The sequence below is a fragment of the Vidua macroura genome, chromosome 2 (assembly GCF_024509145.1).
Source record: "Vidua macroura isolate BioBank_ID:100142 chromosome 2, ASM2450914v1, whole genome shotgun sequence".
NCBI lineage: Eukaryota > Metazoa > Chordata > Aves > Passeriformes > Viduidae > Vidua > Vidua macroura.
Window position 1 is genome coordinate 22172728 of NC_071572.1, and position 22788 is coordinate 22195515.

Sequence of the window (22788 nt, forward strand, 5' to 3'; positions counted from 1 at the left end):
GCCTAAATTTTGACGTTTTCTCAATTTAAAGGCATGTATGAATATATCTCTTTCATTCCACAAGTGAAATAATAAAAGATTCTTTGAACAAAAAGCCAAAATAAACAAAAAACCCCAACCCAAAATGTTTACACCTTTATGGGGGACAAATCTATAGAAGGCACCCTAATCTCAGAGAAAATGAAATTTTCACCTAATACTGAGTCTGATCCACATCACATGTGGTAGTCAGCAGTATAAAGACAGGTTTTCTGTGGACTTCAGAAGTACAAATCAACAGAATCCTTGCTGATTAAGATAGAGATTAATATTGATTAAAATACATTTTTTTGAATATGCTCTTTTTTAAGGTACTAAAAATAATTTTAAGCTAATGAATAATCTACTGAATAATTAAGGTTTTAAATGCTGTCAGAACTTCCTACACATGTGAAACTTCAGAAGAAAATATTTATAGAAAATCACTCATCAGTCTAAAGAATCAAAGTAAAACAGGGTACATAGAGTTACCATGTCTTATACTCTTGGTAAAATTGCATGAATTAAAAACCAAATGTCACTGATATTTGGTTTAAAAAAAAAAATAACCTGTAGTAATATAGCTGCATTGAGGTTTTAATTCAGTTGTGAATGAGGAAGGTATAGCATCAAATTATCTTGATTAAGAGAAATGTCTTATATTTCATTTTAGCAACTCTATCTCTCCATGAAAGATTTTAGGAATACAAGGGCTGCAAGTGTGATTTACATAAAGTAAATTTATAGTAAGCAACAAAATTAAACAGATGTACCCTACTAACACCAAGCATAAATTAAAGAGTAATGGGATAGAGAATGGAGAGTATCAGGGCAGTTCTGCCACTCTGGAGTTATTCAGCTGTTTAGCAGAAAAGGAAGAACAGAAAAATGTGAAAGGATAGTAATTCTTAGGGAGAAGAGACACCTATGGAGGAGGTAGGAGCAAAAGAGGTATAGCACTGGGCTCAGAGAAAGAGATGTAGAAAAGGTGAAGGACTGTGGTCTCAAGTTGGTAAATTCAGAGATAGAGCTGATGTAGAAACTCTGAGGGCAAGATTGACTTGATGTTTAAGTAAATAATTATTTTTCAGTAACAAAAATCAAGTGATTTATGAAGATGACCAATATTTTTTTTCAGATAACTGTAAGCAATCAAAATTATATACTTGCAGAAGTTGAAAAAAATCACACTCATGGCCAGCTCTGATTGGAACATGAAGTTGAATCTTTAAAGGCTAGAGGCTTTAAGATATATAAGTGCATTGCAGAGTGGGACAAGAACCGCACTGTCTGGCTATTTTTAAGTAAATTTATATCCACAGTGGTTTTCCCTGGCACCAAGCAGAAAGTGTGATCAGTAATGCACAGACTTATCTAGAAGACCACTTTGAGTGTGCATGGTCTTCAGCAGCACAAGGTAGGCCTGGAGCCTTTCTCGATGATTTGCATACTCAGTGAGTCCATTTCTAGTAGTTCATTACACCAGTAGTCATTGAAATGGCTATGAGAACTTTTGGGAAAGAAATCAAAAATAGAAGATAAGGTCATGGACTGCCTGTATAAAGTATTTCAGAAGCAGCATTCTGTGAGCTAAGTATTTGTGCTGAGACTTCACAATGGAAAAGCAACTGCTGTTGGGACAAGGGGTAAAGATAGAAAAGAGCTATGACATAAAATCTCAGAATAGGTGAGAGCAGGGTTTACATTTACAGGGGTACAATAACGCATCACAAAACAAAATAATGAAATAGCATATGAGACATCATGATGGAGATAACTATTAGAAAATAGTAGATCCAAAAAGAAGAGAAAACTAGAAATAAATAGAACAGCAGCAGATAAACCATGGGGCTGAAAAAAGTCTCTTCACTGTTTTCTTACATTTAGGTACAAAAGTTGTACAAATGTTACATAGAGGTGTGTAACCTCTGTGTAATAAAACTATATGATATGTATGTAGTAACTATAATATTAATGGTCAGCAGAGGCTGGTGAAGAGCAGATGTTGTGAGAAGGTGCAAATGTAATAATACTGTGCAAAATGTATGTGCATACACACTGTTTTGATTCTTTCTTCTTATTTCTTCTGGTAACACATGGGCTTTAGTGGCATATAGGTGAGGCTGGTGAGTCCACAAGGGCACAGTTTTCTACTGAAAAGGTGAGTGACTGTAACCAGAAGATGTAAAAGGAAATTTTGTTTTCTCTAGAAAATAAGGTACCATGTTCTGCTCAGAGTTATTCTTCTAAACATACTTTAATGTGTTATTATCACAATCTCATTCTTTTTCTAAGTTGTAGAATATTAAAATACTTTCTATATTAAGTACTACTGAAAGCCAGCTATTCAAGCACACACTTTGTGAATAATAAAATCAGCATTTCTTTTTAATTTTTTTTTTTTCACCCATTATGCTATGCTATGTATCTAGTATTTATTTGCTCTCTCTGTCTTCCTTTTCCTCTGTGCATACACATACAGGTATGAATTTTAATCTAGCCTTCAGTTAGCCAGAGTGAGCATGGATGTGAACCCAAGGACACATCCAGGGGCAGTCTGGACATAATATACATGACTTGGAGTGAACTGGTTTGTTCATTTTCTTGCCACCACTACTGTAAGATGCCTATTAAATGGGTCCTAAGGTGCTCCTTGGCCCAGTGCCACTGGTCATATGCCTATGTTGGTCTGTCAAAGGTTGTCTTGGCCACAGTGTGTAGTTGAGAAAATTCTTCCATTTGCCCTCTAAGAGGATAAAAGCCATAATTCTTTAAACTGAACTACTTTTAGAATACCTGACCTTTGTTACAACCTCCTTCTTTTTATACTGCATTTAAATATGTGCTTCATAATTAGATATAATTTACTTTAATATACTGCAAGCATTCACATCAAAATTAACTCTTGAAGGAAATTAAGTGTTGTGGGAAACATTTTCCTTTGTTTACTTAGTCACTATAACGTTTCCTCATACGAGCTGAAATGAGCAAATAACTTTTAGACATACAGCTTAGAAGACCTATGTTCTTATTTGTAACTTTGAAAAGAACATTGTGTTCTGCAAAGCTCTAATTTCCCCAGTTCTTTAATCACAGATGTGCATATTGGTCTAAATATCTTCCCTCTAAAACCAATAGCAATATTTCCACTGAATTCCACAATGTGAATCAAAAACTATACCCATGCTTTCTCAAAAAAAAAGATAAATGTGCCTTTTCATTTGTTAATGGAGGGTTGTTGTTTTTTTTTTTTTGTTTTGTTTTTTCTTCTCTGTTAGAAGCTAAAAAAAAATTGCTGGTGTCATACTCATAATACATTCCAACTTTAGCTTACTCCTAGCAAGAAATTTACAGTTAAGAAGTCTTTATCATTAATTTGGAGGATTTAGTTGCATCTGTCTAAAACAGACTTGTCAGTCAAGTTTCCAATAAAGCTAGTAAGAAAATTTGTTAAAAATAATAAGAATTCACTAGAAGTGGTACTCATATATTAAGTCTCTAAATTAAGTCATGTTATAGCTGGAGTCATAATTTGTCACTGAAAATTGGGAACAATGTTGATTACAAAATAACACACAGTTTGGAGAGCACTTTACTAGATAAGGTTCTATAGAAATACCACATTCAGAAAAGGAAATTAAGCCTCAGGTAAAATCTTTTCAGAGAGTTCTTTAGACTTCTTTAGACTTCTTCCCTGACACAAAAGAATAATATATTCCAGTGTTAACAAAACTTCTGTTTGGGTTTTTTGTTTGATTTTTTTTTCTGTAATTTTTCAAATATTTCATATTTCTGTAAGAAAGATTTCCTATTTATACAAAAAATATCTTTGTTGGGTACATTTTCATAATCCTCACTTTTTCTAATTTATAGTAAAATAGAGTGACTAAAATGTCAGGGAAGTTATAAAAACATATGATTAGACAAAAATGAAATTGAATGTAACTTTAAATTTTAATATAAGTCTGCTTCTGTCAGTGTGTATATTTTGCCACTTAGGTTTTTTTCACATATAAATAACATACAGTTGTTTGTAAGAATTTCCTATGATGGAAGGGGGAATGATAAAATGATTGAACTTTTATTACACTAGAAATTTTCCATTGAATTGTATTCATATTGAAATTTTCAGTATATTATTTTTCCAGAAATAAACCAATAAAACTTGGTTATCTTTGAAAGATATAACATCAGCGTGACCTTGATTTTTTATACTTTTTAAAATCAGAGCTCTATTTTTTTAAACAACATGAGTTAGCATAAAGACATATCATAAAGAAGACCAAAATAAGTGAACTAGAAATTTGTTCAATTTACCCTGTGGATCTTATGTAAATCATGCTCATTTGGCCCAAAGAATTAATCAACATTAATAAAACAGTAAAATATGTACCAAGGAAACATAATCACATTACTCATAACATGATATCAACAAACCCACATTATACCGTGACTTATAGACAAGTGCATTCTTAATAGCTTCAATACTACTCAAAAAACAATCAAGAAAAAAATTACATAAAGTAGTTGGTGTATAACAATAACAATTTGACATGTTATCAAATTGTAGTTAAAAAATTAATTTATGAATGGACAAAAGAAAAAAAATCACATATGACATGGTATTAATCTGAGGGTTAAATGTTTGTTGTCTTCAAAGTGAGTAAGACAATTTTTAAAAAATTATTTAAAATTGCAATAAATCAGTCAATGAAACAAGAACTTGTTTCTTACATAGTAGTGGCATATCTAAAAAAAATAATTGCACTCATTAACTAAAGAATATTTTCATTTTTGCCTATTACATGACAGAAGAGGTTAAAAGGTGGGTTTTTAATTTGATATGGACATTTATGCAGCAATTCAGTTAATACAGAAGCAGAACAGAAGAGCGCCCTGTCTGTGCAAGGGTACTGAGACTTTTCTAGTTGTGACATTGAAACAGAATAAATCAGTCCATTGAATTAAGTGGAGCTTTACCTATTTATGGCAGATGAAGATTTGTCACAGTGAGTCTTCCTTTCCTATATTTACTAGATGTAATTTTTCTTTTTTTTATCTACTTACTGTTAATGAAGAATAGAATTGCTTCTATTTTGTGCTATAAAACAATAGAGTAAATAATTGAAAATTCGCAACTTCCCATAGTACTTCAATTCTCAGAGCAGTTTTTCATTCTATTTCAGCAGTGAGAGATAATTTTAGTGAGGAATGTGTAACTCATTGAGGTATATTAATCTATAAAACAACATGAGGGTCAATTGTCAACATGCATGGCTTTTAACAAGGAGCTTTTTTTTTCTTCCACTTCTTTCATGGTACAAAGTCAGCCTAACCAGACATATAAGAACTTTGCCACACATTTCTTCTCTTAGCAGCACGTTTGGGGTATTTTTTCACTGTTACATGGCTATTCTGCTATATTGTAACTGCCACCATGCATGAGACTGTAATGAAGACTTTTTATCCGGTTAGGTTCTGTTTTGTTGTTGTTTGGCTTTTTTTCTTAAGAGGGCTGTTTCACAAGTTGTTATTTTAGTGCTATTTCAGCAACTTTTCAGTGAATTTTCACTCTTTAAAATAATTTCATTTCAGGAGTAAAACACATCATCTCTTCTCCAAGACCTTCAATTGCCTTGGTATATGGTTTCAAATTAGATTTCCAGCAAAATATAAAATCACAGCAGGAAAGAAAAAAAGATCATGGCTTTTATCATATCAGACTATAGATATCTGCTAAATAACCATCCATTCTCCAAGCAACCTGCTTTGAGGGTAGAAGGAGATAAGTATTTGTATCTGAATAGAAATAATTGCTCTGTTTGTTCTCCAGTTCTTCTCTGCATCTAAGTTTCAGGTCTTATACTCCTCAGGACTTGGAGTCCTGCCTCAAAGCAGAGTCTTTCATAATAAAATACTCATACTCTGCTTTTTAGGGAGAAGTATATTCTACTTGACTCTGCTACATACTGCTCCTGCAGACTTCACAGAATCACAGGATTATTGAAAGGTTGAAATTAACTTGGCTTGGTTAACCTGGCACCTCCACTCTTAAAAGAAAAAACAAAAGCTTCATGATAATATTTCCCCTTTTCCATCCTACTGAGAAGGTTTTCCGTTGGAAAAAAAAGTCAGAATTGATTCCCATTTGGGACCTACAAGATGTTTTGAAAATATCAGGTCTCCTGGATTTATTAAACTTTTGAAAGGAGAAATAAGAAAGACTGCCTGGCTTGCCTTCAGGGTCATGTGCTTTGTAGTAGAATACAGAGAAGCATGGGCATGAAAGGCAGGTAGAAAAATTTGTTTCTGTAGAAATTTCTTTCAGTTTTCTTCATGCAGACTTTTACTTCATCTTCCCTAGAAGGAAGTATATCAAGCTACTTTACTTGTAGATGCTAAATAATGGCATTTTTACACTGTACTTTGAGACAAACACCACCTGAAAGATATGTGGAAAAAAAAAATAAAACACAAAAAAAGTGATAGGAGTGAAAAAACCACAAATTTCAGCGAATTTGTCTTGATTTGTATCCATCATCTTTCTCAGTTGTGTACTACAGGATATTTCAGGATTCGCTCCATTACTTATAAAGGGTCTCTCACCTTGTTTCAGAGTCTCTGAAGGAAACTGATGACCATTTTTCTCTCAAAGAGTTTCTCACTTACCTAAACAAATAAATTCCACACTATGTCACCCTGCTGTTAATTTTCACTAAGTCCTGGTTCATTGGCAGATAGAATTTGGGAAAGCAATGCCTTGACCTATAGTTCTAAAATTTTGTCCTGGGCTTTTTCCTTAAGACTTTGAAGTGATTATTTCTTATGTTACTACTAGAATCTCCTACAAGTCAAATTAGCTGTAATTTCTAGCATGGAATTGAGTTTTCTTGGACTATTAAAACTTATATTTTAAGATAAGGCCAGTAATGAAGCAAAGCCATGCAATCTAACCTTGTTATTAAACTGTATAATTTTTTAATCCCCAAAGAGCTCATTGTCCTTATTAAAGGACTTAGATAAAGTTATGATAATTGTGAAAGAAACAAATAAAAGAATTTCTGTATATACTGCATGCTATTAATTTTCTTCCCCTTCAAATTAGCCATACCAACAAGTTTTGGTCTCACATGCTGTGTTACATTTTGAAATTTACTAAATTATTGCAGTGCCCTGACAATAATAGTTGGGCAGATCAGTTGTGATGGTAAAATAAGAACAGCAACAAGAGCTTCATTCTTCTAATTGATGAATGTTTTCATCCTGTGACGTATCATTCCCCATATTTGAACAAGTAAAAAAATTCTTCACAACCTCATGTCATCATTTACTCATGAGAAGCATGGTAAATGGGATGAAAAAGAGTAATTTTAGATAATGTGAAACTTATTTTCTTTTTCATCTCCATGCCTCTCAGCTACTTAACTTTCTCTAAAGGCGATCTTAAACCACCCTTTTTATATCAAACTTACATATCTGCAAGTGATGTTGATTTACTTTGCTGAAAATAATGCCAGAATAGTATCAAGCAGATCTCTAAACTTCAACTTGTCAGTATTGTTGAAAACTTAAAATATGTAAAAAGCAAGTAGCACTTTTGGAATATACTGATTTTACAGGTTTAGAACTGAAACATTTGATGAATTTGAGAAACATTATAGACTCATCTATGCATTTATCTTTTCTTCTCATGATATTGTTGTTCTCTGATATATTGTCCAATGTTGAAACAAATCAATTCCATGATTTGAAAATTCAATCTGAAGCTTTGTTTTACAGTAATACAAGACACTCCATATAATATGAATTAAAGGTTTGAATTTAAATAGAATGGACATGGACCTTGCTTCTGTGGAACTATGTAGCAATAGCCCAGAATTTTAATATACATTCAGAGATTATCCTTCAGCTATCCAACCATACAGGAGACTATTAAAAAATCGTGAATAAATTTAAAAATTAGAAAGATTTTCCTCTCTTGCTTTCTATTGTATTTTTCAAATCAAAAGAAATGAAGAAAGGAATTGCAATGTTTCAGCTATTGAAGAAAGTAAAAATATTCTAGTTGTTCCTCCTTCTGTTTTTTATATTAAAAAATATTGTTAGGCAAAGGAAACAAAAAATAGGGAACATTCTCAGTGATACTGTCAAACTTGTAATTTCTGTTCCTGTATTTTGCATGAGGAAGAAAAACTTTAAAAAGAAAGGAAGCCTCATAGATTGTAAGGAGAAAAGTTCTATTATTCTGTTAAACAAATAATGTATAATGACTGTTCCATTTGTGAAACACCGAAGTATAAAATCAAAACTGATCTTATTAAATCCCCTAGGGAATCCATCCTGCAGTATTTCTCATACTGTATTTACTAACATGTTGTCAAATTGAATATCATGTGGCTTGATCAATGAAACTTTAGTCTCTTTCCCTTGGGAATTCAAAGATTAACAATAGATCCAATCAGTAGGATGTCTTGCTTTGTCATTTCACTTGCACACAATTACATTTACCATTTTACTTGTCACTGCGGTTTCTCATAATTTGGTCTTACATGGCAATGAACACCTCTCTGGAGATGTCTGTGCTAAAATATTAATGTGCACCTGCAAAAGCAATCCAGACTTGTGTTGGGTTTCAGCTGCAGAATCATGCTAGTTTACACTGCAAGCTACTAACATCGCGTAATATAAACTCCACTACTGCTGCTCAGGCTAAAGAAAACAGAAAAAAAGTCGCTGAAACAAATATAATACCTTCTGCTGAATAAAGATACAAATCACTCAAGTTATGGCTTTCTATTAAAAAAAATATCTTTGGCACTCTAAAAAATTGAAATTTTTAAAAGTGTTCTGAATTAAATGGATAAACACCTGAATCCTGATTGTATCCCTCATCTCATTCCAGACTGAATGATTTTTTCCCAAGTGTTGTGATAAAAAGATAAGAAGTTAAAATAATATCAGTTTCAAAGTAGAGGATTTTATAGTTTTATTTTTTGATTTGCTATTTAGGAATCAACATGTAGAAACTGTGAAAATAAAGTATTTCGGATTTAAAAAAGAAAGATCTAATTAACATCCAGAAAATGATACCTTGTAATTTACACTACTTCTCCTTTAGAAAGAGCATTCAATAGGGCTTTGCTACTATTTCTAGGTAAATAAAAATTATTTTAATATATTTTTCCAGCAGAAGAACCAAAAACCATTAAATGTTCATTCAGCATTGTTTTAGTGATATCTAGCATACTTACAACACCCCAATACTGTATGTTTTAGTTGTTTTTTCCCCCCTGAAAAACATATATATTTTCATAGTAAATTTTCTAACACATCACATTGTTTTTAATTTAAGACCATGTTATGAGTCATTCTTGTTTCTAATCTTTGTGTAAAAACATATTACTGAGAAATAAGCATTTGAAAATATGCAACTTCTTCTAAAGTATTAATACTTTTAAATCTATTTAGCAGACATTAATTTTTCATACTGTCATTTATTTCAGGGGTCAGTCTGTCATGTATCTCCAAAATATGTACAAAATTAGGCTTGTACAAAATTTGTCCTGATTCACGCATGCACTTTTTTCTTGATGATCAGGCATTTAATGAGCTTTTTATGGAAAGGACTGCCAATCTTTCCAACCTGTTTCTATTCCAGCAAGCCCTTCCCACTCCATTTGACTAGTCATACTTGCAGGAACATTAATTTCTGTGTAATTTTGTTTACCCCCCGGCAGACAGGTGGTAGAATGAGTTCATCATCTGAGAGTCAATGTTGCATGTTTTCAATAAAACTCACAACCAACATGCATAGATGTGCTGTGTGGCTGAGATGAGCATTCAGATATACTGTAGGCAAGGATGATAACAAACTGTTTTAAAGCACTTATTTTTATAAATTCAGGGAATGGTGCCTTGGAATGGATGGAGCTGTGACTTTTTGAATGCATTTTTGCCAAAATGAAACTATTTGGAAACATACTTTTCTGGCAAAATCTTTTTGTGCTTGTCTTACACTGACTTCCTTCATGTCCCCATTTCCACAAATATGTTCGTCTTAATTTATATTTTTTTCACACAGAAACCAGAATAAGCTTCTAGAGTGCTTTGTGACTATTGTGGATCAAAAACCTCTAGTTGCAATAAGGACAAGGTGAAAAAAAAATAAAGCCTTCATGAGTGAAGGAAAGTGATTTTTAGAGGAGAAAATGGAAAGAGCATCAGCTGGGCTGGTTAAACATGATAGGAATGTCTTGAAGTCAAACATGGTGAAAATCCTCACTAGAGCAGTCTGCTTCCTCCATGTCCTAGTATAGAGCCCTTGAAAGATGAGTTATGTGCATCTCTGGAGCAAGCAAACAGCTGTACCTCCTTTTCATTTACTAAAAGAGATTTCAGGAAAAACACACTGTTTTCCAACCATGTGGCATGTTCATTCTGGAAGTGTGAAGGTTTCCAATATATCTTGTCCTATATACTTCATCCTTCTGGGCACAGAGGTATATTAAGTATCAAGAAGCATTAAGCAGAAATATTCAAGAAATAGAATCCAATCATGTATTTCTGTGATCTGCTATGCAAGGCTCGTTTTGACAGTGTTGCATGTTCTGCAAGCATCCTCTGAGAACAAGTGGCAAAAGGGAGAGAAATTCTCCATACATACATGTGGATGCTTGTAATATTGTGCTCCACAGTACACTGTAGAATGCATGTCTGGGTTATTGTCTAGGACATAGCTGAATTTACAGAATCAGCATATTCCTCCTAAATAAGCCCACTGGTCACTTGAGGGGCTTTTTTAGCCTTCACTGATAGTATTGCATATGCCTTTGTAACATTTACAGAGACATTTTACCTGTAAATATGTGCTCCAAAAGCTCGGCTCTAAGTCTCATCCCTGACGTCTCTGATGATATGGAGCCACCATATGAGAACACACCCAGTATTTCCAACCTTTTATAGTAAATTGCGAGTTCTAGCGCTATCTCAGCAACGTACCTTAAAATAGGTGAGATCTTATATTTTAAAGCAACTTGGGGACAATAAATTTATATATTGCTAGTTCATTGCTATTTGATTTCTTTTTTATTGTCTATTATTTTTAATTCCCAACTGAAATATTTATTTATTCTTGTTTAATCCCCGTGTCCCATTACGTCTCCTTTAATTCTGTCTTCACCTAATTAGCATCTCACATTTATTAATTTATTTCCTGGGCTTGAGCAATTTAATTTTATAAGCACTTCAAAAATCAGAGTAAGAACTTTGAGCAGATTGCTTAATTATGTGAGTAGGTAATTTGTCATTATGTAGAAATTCATACATAGTAAGTGGTCTTTAACTTTTAAAAATTTCATATAAGATTACAGTATGAAAGATATTTTTCTTTTTGGTAATTATTCTTACACTGTTCTGAAATTAGTTATAAGAAGGAGTTAAATAATATATTTTATGTTTGTTTTTATTAAAGATTTTCTAAAACTAGTATTATGCCAAAGGTCCCTTAACACTTTATGTCTTCATCTGATACACTCTGAAATCAGAGCTATTTATCAGAGTCTTAGCTTGAAAAGAGACAATCTCTATAAGGATGTTCCAAGTCAGTTCATAAACTTGGCAGTGTCTTTTTTATATCCCTTAAGAAATGCCTTGTCAAATGTCTAACCTAAGTCTGGATAACAAACGACAGACCGTGTTTTGTCTTTTTTTAGATTTTTTACCTCGTAGTTGACTGATTTTAATTTTACAGGGAGATTATAATAAGGTCCTAGGCATCCAGATACCAACTCTCTGTTCTTGCATCTTTCAAAGGGGCAAAGTATGAGTGCAGTTGCCAACAAAAAAGTGGCAGAGGTGACTTTAAGTCATAAAAAGCCTTTACTCCTGTAAATTAACCCATCCAGTCCAGTGACCAGTTACAAGCCCTGATGTTTTCCTAGACAAGAACAGGGGGAGTGAGAGAGTTCTAAGCTAGAAAAGAACACTTATTTCAACTAGAGTCCAATGTTAAAAGTATTTAAATTACAAAGCTATGCAGACTTCTGTGTTCTGAAGACCAGACTGTGGATGCCTGTATGTACATCTCACTGTAATTCATGGGAATATCCAAATAAACATCTTTGAAATGTATGTTCAATGGCTCTGACTCACAAAAAATGTGCTGTTGAAAGTCCAGCTGGAGTACAAGTCTCTGTGTCTCCAATTATCCTCTCTTCTCCTGGGTTCTTCCACCTTGCTTGTTGCATAGACTGATCCATTTTATCTGAAAAAATCTTGAATAAGGACAGTTAACAGCCTGAGGTATTAGTTAAGACAAAAGTCTATGCATGCTTCTTTTCAAAAAGGTGGGATGATTCAGTAACATTTTTGGAAGTCAATAGTGATAAGAATAGGAATCTCTAAGGGAAGAGACTACAGTGAAAGAAGGACAAACCCTCACCTCAAATCAAGTTATCTCCACTAAGGAAACAAATCTGTATATCCCAATTTGATAATGCAATTTAGTATGAAGGGTTCATAATATATTCTTCTGTAATCTATTTATTTTCACAGTACAAAATCTGGAGAGACTGAAATAATTCATCAACAGATTCAGTAAAAAAAATAATTGATGGTTTCATATTGACATGTTTATATCAAGTTAAATGCTTATTTTTTAACATATTTTTCTGTTTGAAACTTTTTAAATTACTAAAAAATAATGGTTTTCTTTCCCCTTATACAGTGAGAATTGTATTCAGGAAAAATGCAATGCTTTGTTTAATCGTTGATATTTCTGTGAAAATTAGCACAGATATGTTTCTGATTATCCCACTTTTTCCTTTTTTATTCCTAATTAAAAAATTCAGTGGCACAACCAAAGAATCAGTTTCTTGTACAGCCCTACTTAGGATTCTAAGTCCCATTGAGTTTCAATGGGTCTTTGTGTTTGATACTGTCCCACTGAAGTCAATGGGTGCAGGATGAATCCCTTTATCCCTCATCCACTTTGCAAATGCATGAGTCACACTCCATGCAGCCAGGGAAGTGAGGCCATCAGCCAGAATCCTCAGGACTGAAGCCAACACTGCTTTGTTGATCTGCTCATAGGAAGAGCCATTGAAGAATGCAAATTAGTCCTTGCCCTTTGCCTAAATGAAAAGCACTACTTAATATTTCTAGATGCCTCAATTCCAGACAAACAACCTAAAAATGCTTCTACATTCTAATTTCCCAGACTATGTTTTATAATAACTGCAAAACCACTTCAGTAAAAGTACTGCTTTGTTTTTGCTAGAATTTTTGGCATTTAAAAAAAATTCTCATTTTTTTATATATGGCAGCTTTGATTTATATAAATTTATATAAAACTTTCATTGGTTCCCCATTAGTTTAGACATCATATTTAATAATTCTTGATAAATAAAGCACATATACAAAAAACACCCCAACCACCCAAATAAACAAACTAAAATAAAACCAAAAAATCTATGAATGTATTAGCCTTAAAATTTATGATAGTACTTGACAAAACCTGGTTATACTGACAGGTGTTATTACTGTGCTTATGAAAGTATTATTGAAAACAAGTGGAATCATATTACTGCTCATCTCTTTCAAGATACTTTCATCCTCTCCATGTACAGTCAAAATATGTAGAGGACATTTGAAAACCAAAAACCTTTCCTTTAAAAATTATATTGTTGCAGATAGTGCTACTGTAGATGTATTTACCAATTAAAAAACCCTAGCAGTAGAAATTATGAGATCAAACTTGTGTAATGAAAATTAATAATTAAAGAAGTACATGCCTTTATTGTACAAGGTTTGATTTCCCAACGAACAAGGCAGGAACATTTCCCCATAATGAGCATCTCCATTGCCATGGACTATTCTCCTTGACTCTGTTGGATCAAAAATGAGCCTTTTAGTTACAGAGGAGCATTGTATTCAGTGTTTAGAATTATTCCAGCTCTAAACTGGATTAACTGGTCCACAGGTTCTTTGGGCAGACCACCAGAGTGCAGATGACAATGTGTATAATGGAACTTTCTGAAATTATTTCCAGTCCAGATATATTCTCTTGTCCCTTCACTACGAACAACAAAGGGAGAGCTTCAAGCCTGCTGACAAGTTAGCAAGTTCCTTACAATAGTCATGAGTGCCAAATAATGATGAGGTTACATTGACATCTTGCTCCTGCATTTAGAATTGCCTGCTCCTCAAAGCTAATTATTTATTTCTTCCATCTTTATAAAGCTGCTGAATCACAAACTCCTATAATCAAATACTTCATCAATCCCTTTAAGCCAATTAAAGATATAAAAATTAATGACAATAAAGAGATTGAGAAAGTTCATTTCTTGCCTACATTTTCAATTCAATTTAATAATGTGTATAGCTGCACATACTAGAACACATGCTCAGCATTTTAAAGAAAGACAAGAGGTTGATGCCATGAGGCTTTTACCTTCTAAGTGCCAGTCTTCTGCTCTTTCTTCATAGAATAAGGAGAGTAGAATTAAATTAATTCTGACTTGCAAATTGGCAAAGACAGCCCTTCATTCTTTACCATATCTCATCTTCTCTTTGACCACTGATTCCCCGGGAGGCTGAGAGAAGGATCACCATGCCTGACACTAAGGAGACAGCTAAAGACACTGCATGACACCCCTCCCTTGGGGTAGGTACATTAATATTGTCAGTACTTCTTTAAATTCATTTCCCCTTGTTATTAGAAAACTTCTTTTTGAGTAAGAGACATGTAGAAAAACAGTTTTCAACATGCTTTTGACAGCGTGGTTACCACTGAGAGATTGTGAGTGAAATGAGCCATATGCAGGCTCTGAAATTGTCAACCCCATTTCATCATGAACCTCTGTGGCAGGGTGGGTGATTGTTTGTTGTATGGGGACATTTTGACATGTGGGATAGTGCCAAAATTACAGATTCTGTATGTTAGTGTAAAAGTGAGCTGGGAAAAATATAGAGCAACATTTATCATTGAGTAAAAGACCACACCATTGTTAAATAGTAGTTTTTACACAGAGTTCTATCTTGTTAGTGATTTGGCTTCAGTGAAAGATAGGGATAAAGGTAAAATTTTCAATTTCTCTTATTAATCCTTCTAGGATTCATGCAAATGTGATCAAGATATTCAAAATAATGCATAAAGAAGGTTAAAATGATTAACTGAGGCAGAGCAACGTTTACTAAATTGTAACACTATTTTCTGGTTGGCAAATTGCTCTTGGAGAAGATTGTATTAAATTTAATAGAAGATGTCTGATAGAAATAAGAAATAATGGAAAACATTCCCAGCCAGTGTGATTTTTTTTAGCCCTTCTTGGCACCATGGTAATAAATTACTTGGTTCAGATAGAGGGGAGTTTGGTGCATTGTCTTGTCTGCACTACAAATTCCTAGGCAAAGACTTTTTTTCTACTGCTCCTTCATTAGGATTTCCTGACACAGAGAAAAAAATCTTGAACCAGAAGCTGAATTATGTTAACACTTGTATTGTTTGCTTGCCGCCACACATTGCAAAGTGTGCGGTATTTATTCTAAACACTTAAATTCTTTGTCCCCTTTAGTCCAGTGTAATTTTAGAACTGTAAGTAAAACCACATCAGTCAGGCTTATTCAGGCAGATATTAAACAGAACTCATCTGAGAAAATAAACCAGAAAAAAAAAAAAGCAAAAGCAAAACAAAATAAAATAAAATAAAATAAAATAAAAAAAAAAAAACAAACTGGAACTTAAATTATTAGCATTCATTTTTTGATTTCCAGTGGTATCAGAGACTGCAAAAAATACACTATTAAATGCTGAAGTCTGTGTCAGAAGTAAAATTATTACATACCACCACAAATTGTTTAAGTACTTCTAGAAAAGAAGATGACCTTTGAATTTGTTTAAAATAACATGGATTGATTACTGTCTCAGAGAATTTCTCAAATATTTATGACAACTTTTTTTTTCTCTATCAATAAAATATAAATAATGGGTTCATTAGGAGATACTGTGGTTTACTTCCAGGCATGTGGATAATAATCAGATACAGTGTTTTTTTTGATACTGTTCATTTTTTGGTTCAAAGCTGTACAAAGTAACCTTCTTTGTTGCAAATCTGTTAAGCAGTTAATATTTTTCTTTTTTAATGGCTCTTGCAAAATATGTTGTACAATAGCCTAAAGTTAATCTAATTTACTCAAAAACTTATTTTTAAAATGTGTCAAGTTTGATTGAAATTCTGAAAACGTCTTGTGTTATTTTAAATTATTATTCTTTTCTTTCTTTCCTTTCTAGTGTCTTTAGTATTTCTTTTTTGAACAGGGCCACTTGGGATACACGATGTTGTTGAATTTCTTTCAAAATTTACAGAAATACTATGGTCAAGGTCTATAAGTCCAGGTGAATATCACCACCATTTTCAGACTCCTGGTCTCTATGTATGCTTTATTATCTGGTTTCTGGGTTTGCATGGAATTTCTGTAATGCAGCTAGGAAGACTACAGGGGTAGCAACCAGGATCCAAATCAGGGAAGCCAGTACAACAAGGACTCTAGGACAAAACACAGCATGCTTTCAATTCAGATCAGTCTTTTGCATACTATAAAGAAATTGAGACCATCCTCCATTGCCCTATTTCTATAACGAAGGAAGGTTCATTAGATTGTTACTATGAAAAAACTTCCTCGTGCATGATATTTACTGATTAGACATATATGGAATTTGCAAGCTCAACTTTTATCTTAGAATTTTGATAATGAAAGCACTAGAATTCTCTGCCAGTTCTTCTTCTGCCCACTTTTTATTCATAAGCTGTAGTTGGCTTATAATACCTTTATTTCAATTTTAAAATAGGTATTTCATTAGGAAGACAGATAGATCTGATTTTTTATATAAGTATATTGTATGTTTGTACTTGTTCTCTGGACATAAAACAGAAGTCATAAAATCAAACAAATAATCAAAAAAAAAATATCCTCAAAGAACAAAACTCCAAATCCACATTTTAATGGAAGATTTAGAAAATACTTTTCCACTGCATTGGTCTATCAATTAATGTTTATATTTTGTAAAAATATATTGTGTCTAGAAAGCCGATGGCTATCTGATCCCTCATGTTTAGAAAGCTGATTGAGGTCTAATTCCTTGTTAATTTATGCCAAGTGACTTGCTGAATGACATCTAAAAGCAACCAGAGTTCTACAAACTGGTTTTGTAGTATACAATAAATATGTCCTTTCCTTATTTTAAAGTATTTTATCTTCTCAAATGTATTGGATATTTATTTAAGCTGAAATGCTCAAGTCCCTTTTAATATTTATCTTTACAAACTTAATTGTTTTGTAATTTGCTTTGGTCCTTGGTCAGAAAAAGGTCTAATTATAGAGTCATTTTAGTCACAAGATTTTCACTTCCTGTCAAAAAATTCCATACTATACTACTTTGTGTTCTCTTACAGATTGACTTGTGTGAATAAAAATTTGACTGTATAAACCTTTTACTAAGTAAGAGATATTTTTAATGTTATTTAGCTCTAATTGAAATTCCACTTCTCTGACAAAATATATTCTTAATCAGTAGATTATACATAGTAAAGCTATTTATTGATATCATAATGACATATCATTCATCATGTATCAGAAACTGATTTTTTTTTAACAAAATAGCATAATTTGCTAGTCACTGCAGAAGTAGCAACAATTTTTATTCCCACTGCTCCCATAGTTTAGTAGATTTTCAACAGGAAGGGGCCATACTGGCACAACTGGGATACTGTTTATTTATTTAATTGATGTGTGCTTTTATTTTGTTCTTATCTGTTATTATGATGATAACTGAAATGTTATTATTTATATGTCTCCCTAGTATTGCATAATTTCCCAATAAGTAATCAGATTTTACCTTTAAAACCTCAGCTCATTCCTCCTACAGTTGAACTGTCCCATTCTTCAAACAACATTGCCTTTAAAAGGCATTCCAGGTACTAAAAATTTAATACCAATTTCAACAAGCATGCATTTCTCTGTATCCAATGAATTTTTGATATGGATGTACACTCCTTGTGGCAAAAGGATATAAAATTATTGAGAGAAAAGCTAATGATAATTACTACTACTTAAAAAAAATTACATTTTTCAAAACTTTAGTACCCTTTAGAAATCTAAAGGAAGACCAAAACACCTTCACAAAAAAAAAAAAAAAAAAAACAAAAAACCAGCTGCCTAAAATCCCCAGAAGGCAACACTTTCATAAACATTTTCTGTTCCATGTAAAACATGTAAACATTTGTATTCTATACATTGGACAACATTAATGAACAGAAAAATCTTTCTGGGATCAATGCTTTCAGAAGCAGAATACTTAAAGCCCATCAGGCACTATAGTAAACAGGAAAACAGTTTCTCAGGGCAGAATGAATAAATGTAGCCTGTAAAGATCCCTAGAATTCTTATTTTTCTTTTTTCTTAAAGTGACAGTTGTGCCATGTGTAGCCATGAAGTACAAACCAGAAAATTCAAGTAGCTTTGAAGGAAGATTTTGGGGTTTTTAGGTTATTTCTGGTGTGGTAAATGAGAAATTTCAGAAGTGAAAGTTGAAAAGTTGAAAGATATGTTTAAGGCTTTACGGTTAAGTTGAATGTTAGTTTGCAGCTCAGTTTGATGAAAGATACTACGTACCCTGTGTAACACGTTGTGAAATAAAACCTCAGAATAGCTATGGATAAAAGCTTAATTATTACAAGTTACACAGCTTATCTTAAAATCGATTTAAAATATTATTAGCTCAATTTAAGATGAATTTGAGGGACAATTTCTTAATGAAATTATTTCGGATTCAAAATCATGGAAAATATCAAATTAATTTAATTATGAAAAACAGCATAAATATAGAAAAAGAAAAATGTCCAGAAGTACAAAAATGTAAAATCAAAAAGTTGATGATCTTTGTGCAGACAATGGAAAAAGAATTGGATAACATGAACCAAGAATCTAATGATATTCTTAAAAAAAAAAAAAAAAAAGAAGAATCCTAAAGAACACTTGTCTTGAACTTGGATGAGGAAAAGTTCCCCAGAATGGATACAGAAGCTATCCAACCAGAAAGTTACATCTCAGATTTCACCATGTTACCTTCATGACCTCAGCCTCCTATTCTTTCCTGTGGCTTTTCTGTCCCATTACCTTTGGCAAATCTGGCCTCTTTTTCTAACTCTGTTTTTCCAACTAGATACATTAGTGACCCTTCTTGTCCCTCACTCCTAGTCTTAATTTCTATATTAGTGTCCTGGCTCCTGCAGAGACCTCCATCTCTTAATGAATGATACAAAACGAGTTCCTGTAATCCTAGAATAGACTATGTTCAATGAGACAGAGCCTCAGGGCATTCTTTGTTGCAGTTCAGTTAGTCTCTGCTGAGACATTTTTTGAAGCATATAATCTAGCCAGATTTTTCTAGTTTTATTTGCAACAGACCTTGCATGCATTCTTGCTGAATTTCAGGCAACTACATAGAGAGAATGGAAAAGCTTCATAATGTAATGCCCCTTATCTGTGCTGCTACTCATCCTGGAAATCAAGATTTGGAGTCAGATAGCACCATGCATCCTGAATATCATAGACTGAAGAGAAAATATAGTCAATTCTTGACTTCTCTTGTGAGTAGTAAAACCTTGCCCCAACATGCTAACTGTCAGCTTCTGGTGGGTTATTTTCTAGAAGGCATTTTTGCTCAAATAGTTCATACTGGTCAAGTTAAAGGACTTAACTCGCAACTGGCGTTGCGTCCTTTTTCCCAGATCCCAGGCAGCTCGGGAGCCCGGCTAAGGTGCTGCCTCTCAGCCGGACCGGGGTGCCGTGTGTCCCGTGTTCAACGCACTGGCGTGGGGCTGGCCGCACTCTGTAACCGGCGCTGGGGTGAGGCAAAGAGGCGAAGGAAGGCGCACCCTGTCCTTGCGGTTGGCTGGACGAGGTTTATTGCTGCGTGGTGCTGCGATGGAGAACAGCGGCCGCTCCCCAGCGCCGCATGGACAAAATGGCGGCGAACAAAGGGGCACGTGGGGTTTTATAAGAGGTGGGCAGACACGGGCAGAAGCGCCCCTCGCCCAATGGGGACAAGCAACAGGGGAGTGACGTAGACTGTGGCAACCAATGGGGACACGACAGGGGTGTGTACAGGGCTTCGGGACGAACGGGAATACAGGGATGGGGTAGCAGACACAGAACTCTCAGGAGTGGACGGGGGGGTGACCACAAGACTGGCATGGGGATACTCCAATGGTAAGTGACCCGGAGCAGACCACCACGGGGGGAACATGGGGGTGCACAGGGGTACACAGAACCGGCTAACTAACATTTATCAGAACCCCTAATCTGAACCCAAACCCGGGATGCAAAAGTTTAGCTAAATTCTTCTGGAACTACGGAAAAGAAAATGCTGCTATAAGAAAATATATTGACTTTCTTTAAATCAAGGATCCTAATTAATCCTCAAGATAAGCATGGACAATAGAGAGGGAGCAAATAAAAAGTCTCAGACCAGGCATAAAAAGGATACTTTAATGATTAAACAGAACAAGGAATAGAGAGAGGAGGCACGGAGATCTGCTGCAAACATTGTCGTGGTTTGACATGGAAGTGAATTTTTTCCAGGAAGTTGGGTCAAACCAATCAGTGGTCAGGTTTGGATATTGGCACCTGGAGTGACCACTGAAAATATGGACACGCCTCTGAGAACACAGGGAGTTAAAAGCAAGAACTCCCAGGAGAACTCTCTCTTTTGGTTCCGGTCGTCAGAGAGTGCAGACTCCCCCCCTGCCCAGCCTTAGGCTGGGTGGGGGAGGGGAAGCCACGCGGCCTTGCCCAGGTAGGCCGAGGGGCTGAGGGTCTGGAACCGAGCCAGCTCCTGTGGACGGAAGGGTGGAGAGAAGCGGAGATGCCTTTGCCCCCCCCCCCCCCCCAAGAGGGAAAGAGACAGAGAGCCTGGCGGCATCTGGAAATTTGCCGGCAGAGGAGAAGGAGAATGGGGGGGAATGCCCAGCGTGGGAGGCGGAACGGCGGACAGAGATATCAGCCGTCCAGGGAGTCTGAACTTTTAACCCTTTCCAGGAAATGAGGGCTTTTTAAAAGTATTACTCCTCCTTGATTTGTAGTGGAAGAGAGATAGTCCGGGACTTGAGATGTTAGAAGAAGAAATATTTAGGTGGGAAGAGATGATGGAGTAGCTTTTGGCTGGACTTTTCTTGTTAGCCATGGACTGAACCAAAATCTCCTGCAATGGAGACTGCATTTTAGGGGGATGCAGTGGTGACCCAGGGAGACCTGTTTCAGCTTCGAACAGCACAGGAATGGCGAAAAACGAAGAAAGCTGAAGAGGGAATGGTGATACCCTCTGTCTTCGGGAAGAAGATGAGTCCTGTTTTTGGACCCCTCGGCCCCAGGGGAAAATGGGGGGGACTGTAGTCCCAGGATGAGAAACTGAACTGTTGTATCTTTAGGTCTGTGGCAAAGCATCCTTAAAGGAGCCCTATGAGCAGTCTGTCCATGCACGGTGGTGAGAGCACTGTGACGTAGAATAGAGAGTGTCACACTGGCAGATTTTTTCCGGGCGGTTGCCATGTGTGACAGGGAAACACAGGGGGGCAGCTGTGTTTCCTGGGGGTCTGTGGTACAAGAGAGACTTCTCTCTCCCTTGATAGTTTGAGTATAGATTACCTGAAGGGTGGTAATTTGATCAAGAATCCCGGGTGATGTTTCATGGCTGGGTGTTTTTGGAATTGGGAGGAGGAGGGGTGGTTTAAAAAGTCTTCATCCTAGATTTAGTTTATGTGTTTTCTGTATTAGTAGTAGTTTAATAAAGTTTTTTTTTCCCTTTGTTATTAAGCTTGGGCCTGCTCTGCTCTGTTCCTGATAACATCTCACAGCATTTATTTAGAAAAGGTGCATTTTCATGGAGACGCTGGCATTGCGCCAGTGTCCAACCATGACAACATGAAGAGAGTAGAGCCTGTTCCTCCAAATACTTTCAGTCACAGTTCTTCACTCCTGTTTAGACATAGGGCCATATCACGTAAACACTACGTGTTTCACCCCTTGGATGTATACCTTTGGATTTTAGGACAAGAATGTGCATTCACTTTAGTATGTCTTTGTAGTACATCACACTCCATGCTCAAGAGCTGTCCTTGAACTAATGTACATATAAATCTTGAAAAGATTTGGCTGTAAAAAATCCACAGTCCTCTTCCTTGGGATGAAAATCAGATAGATTCAATATGGTATCAGTTTGGATGATGTCTTCTAGGATAACAGAGGAATAGTATGAGAAAAACAGATGATCCACTATACCTATTTGTGTTGGCTATTTATGACTGCATATCAAGATGTGCAGAAGGTTGATGTTTAGAAATTGCTTAGAAGAAAACCTGCTGCTGCTGAGAATCTAACACAGTAGATGATCAGCAGGCTACACGGACCTGCAAGTGATAATGTTTCCACAAATAACAGAGCACACTGAGAGGTTAAAGCACAAAGTGAAATAGCCTTAATTCCAACCCTGAGTGAGGACTAGAATGTGGAAAGAGCAGATGGAGGTACTTGAGGATCAAGCACAGATAATAAAAAAGAGTTGACTTTAAACCCAAATGAGACAGATTTAGACCCAAAAGCCCCTCACATGCCCTGCATTGTGGTGGGCTAGTGTCAAGGCATGGTATCTCCAGCTTCAGAAAGTTGCCCTTGATATAATTCTGCTGTTTTTGCTCTATTGCAGTTAAGGTGGTA